The sequence below is a fragment of the Ursus maritimus genome, unplaced genomic scaffold (assembly GCF_017311325.1).
Source record: "Ursus maritimus isolate PB19 unplaced genomic scaffold, ASM1731132v1 scaffold_4, whole genome shotgun sequence".
NCBI lineage: Eukaryota > Metazoa > Chordata > Mammalia > Carnivora > Ursidae > Ursus > Ursus maritimus.
In genome coordinates this window covers 64767781-64770731 of record NW_024426552.1, presented here as the reverse complement: position 1 = coordinate 64770731, position 2951 = coordinate 64767781, and the positions used below count along the sequence as shown (strand labels likewise).

General features: G+C 36.3%; 1 non-coding gene across 1 annotated transcript; it reads right to left on the bottom strand.

Annotated features, from left to right (window-relative positions):
• Window positions 1–2567: 2567 nt before the first annotated feature.
• TRNAR-CCU lies at window positions 2568–2640 on the bottom strand. The gene has a single exon. It is a non-coding gene; the product is annotated as a tRNA-Arg (tRNA).
• Between the last annotated feature and the right edge of the window lie 311 nt (window positions 2641–2951).

Here is a 2951-nt window from a genome sequence, read left to right as displayed (position 1 = left end):
CCGATGGGCATTTGGGTTATTTCTATATTGGGCTATTTTGGATAAATCTACTATAAACAAGTCATTTCTCTTGAAGTATAGACTGAGGAGTGGAAATCCTGGGATATAAGGAAGGTGTATGTTTAACTGTATTAGAAACTGCCAAATAATTTCCAATGTGGTTGTGCCGTTTAAAGTCCCATCAACAATTCATGGGAGTTCAGGTTTCACCATCAACGTCAAGTGTCTTGCCAAGGAAGTCTAGATCCAAAGAGTAAGATATGTGGAAGGAAGGGGTATATGGGTGTTAACTTTGTCCTTCTCGTGTCCCTAAGAACAATGTTCCTATTGTGTACATAGGTCTGCTGTTGGTAAAGGCATTAAATGCCATGCTTGTAACCAGTTATGTGGACCTAGGAAGTGCTTTAGCCAAAATTGTGTGGCTCTCAGATTTCCATCCCTTCCCCAACCCCCTTAGGTATTACTGTACTCACCTATTTTCCCAATCTCATCTATTAAAACTTACTCTTACAAAAGAATCTGCAAATCTTTCATAAAAAAGTATAGGTGACTAACAAAAATCACCCATGAATATTGACATTTTGTCTGAGATGAAGAAATAATGATGAAGTTTTATGCATGTGATAAAAATACACTTTGGGAAGTAGAGTGTTCGTAGTATCTATTGATCACATCAGTTTGGTGATCACCTACCTTATTTACATGTTAAAGCTGGCGTTTCCTTGTTTCAAAAACTTATTCTGACTTTGTTAGACTAGACGTTTCTTCTACCTCCAGCCTTCCTCAGGGACCCATCTCTATCCGTTCCAAAAGTCTAAAGTTGGCAAAAGTTGCTCACAAGGAAGGAGGTAGTTTTATATTATGGAAAAAACAATGTTGGAATAAATAACTTTAGAGAATAGTTGAAAACGTAACAAAAAATGTATCTAATTGTCCCCAGGTGTTTATATTCACTTACATTTTCTCTAGATTATAAGCTCTATTAAAAATACAATTTTGTGATTGGTTATTGTCTGCATTAAATCTTCTTTAATGGTTCTTGCAGGTTTGTTGAGGTATGATTGACAAAATTATAATACATTTAAAGTGTACATTGCAATGATTTGATGTACATACACATTGTGAAAGAATTCTCACAGAGGTAATGAATATATCCATCTATCCATCACCTCACATAGCTACCTTTGTGTGTGTGACAACACTTAAGTTCTACTCTCTTAGCAAATTTCAGTTATACAATACAGAATTATCAACTAGTTACCATGTTATTCATTAGATCCTCTGATCTTATTCATATTATAACTGGAAACTTATAGCCTTTTACCAGCCTTTCCCTATTTTCTCCAGTCCCAGCTTCTAGGAACCATCATTTTTAAAAAAGATTTGTTTATTTATTTTAGAGACAGGAAAGAAAGAGAGAGAGTAGGTGGGGGGCAGAGGGAAGGGGAGAGAGAGAATCTCAAGCAGACTTGCCACTGAGCGTGGAGCCCAACTCAGGGGCCAGATCCCACAACGCTGAGATCATGACCTGAGCCAAAATCAAAAGCTGAGCCACCCAGGTGCCCCCTCTAGCAACCACCATTTTACTGTATCTACAAGTTCGACTTTTTTTTTTTTTAGATTCCACATATAAGTGATACCATGCAGTGTTTGTCTTTCTCTGTCTGGCTTATTTCATTTAGCACGATGCCCTCCAAATTCATCCATGTGCAGGGTTTCCTTCTTTTAAGGCAGAATAATATTCGTGTGTTGTGTGTGTTCACATTTTCTTTGTGCATTCAGTTGTCAACAGACAGATTGTCTCCATACTTTGGCTATTATGAATATTGCTGCAACGAACATGGGAACATAGATATCTCTTTGAGATAGTGATTTGTTTTCTTTGAATATATATCTAGAAGGTGGACTGCAGAATGATATGGTAGTTCTATTTTTAATTTCCTGAGGAACCTCCTACTGTTTTCCATCATGGCTATACCAGTTTACCTTCCTCCTAACTGTACAAGGTACTTTCCTTCACATCCTAGCCAGCGTTTGTTATCTCTTCTCTTTTTTCCCTCAACTTTATTGAGATATTATTGACATATAGCATTGTATAAGTTTAAGGTGTGATGATTTGACATATGTACATATTTCAAAATGAGTATCACAATAAGGTTAACACAACCACCACTTCACATAGTTACTTCTTTTTTGTGGTGAGAATTTTAAACATTTACTCTCAGCAACTTTCGAGTATACAATACAGTATTATTAACTATAGACACCATGCTGTACATTACATTCCCAGAACTTATTAATCTCATAACTGGAAGTTTATACCTTTTAACTACTTTCACCCACCCACCCCTTCCCCTAGCAACCACCAATTTACTTTGTTTCTATGAGTTCCATTTTTTTAAGATTACACATATATTGTCTTTCTCTGTCTGACTTACTTCACTTAGCTTAATGCCCTTGAAATCCATCCATGTTGTCACATGTAGCAGGATTTCCTTCTTTTTTATGGCTGAATTATATTCTGTCATATCTCTTATCTTTAAAAAGTTTTTAAAAACTGAGTTCTATGCCCAACATGGGGCTTGAACCCATGACCCCAAGATCAGGAGTCACATACTCTACTGACTGAGCCAGCCAGGTACCCCTTTTGTTTTTTTGATAGTAGACATCCTAGCAGGTGTGAGATTATCTCATTGTAGTTTTGATTTGCATTTCTCTCATGATTTGTGATCTTGCGAGTACCTTTTCAAGTACCTCTTGGCTATTTGTATGTCTTCTTTGGAAAAATGTTTATTCGGGTCATTTGCCCATTTTTAAAATGGGTTGTTTTTTTGCTATTGAGTTGTATGAGTTCCTTGATATTTTGGATATTAGCTCCTTATTGGATGTGTGGTTTGCAAATATTTCCTCCCATTCTATAGGTTACCTTTTCATTTTGATAATTGTTGCCT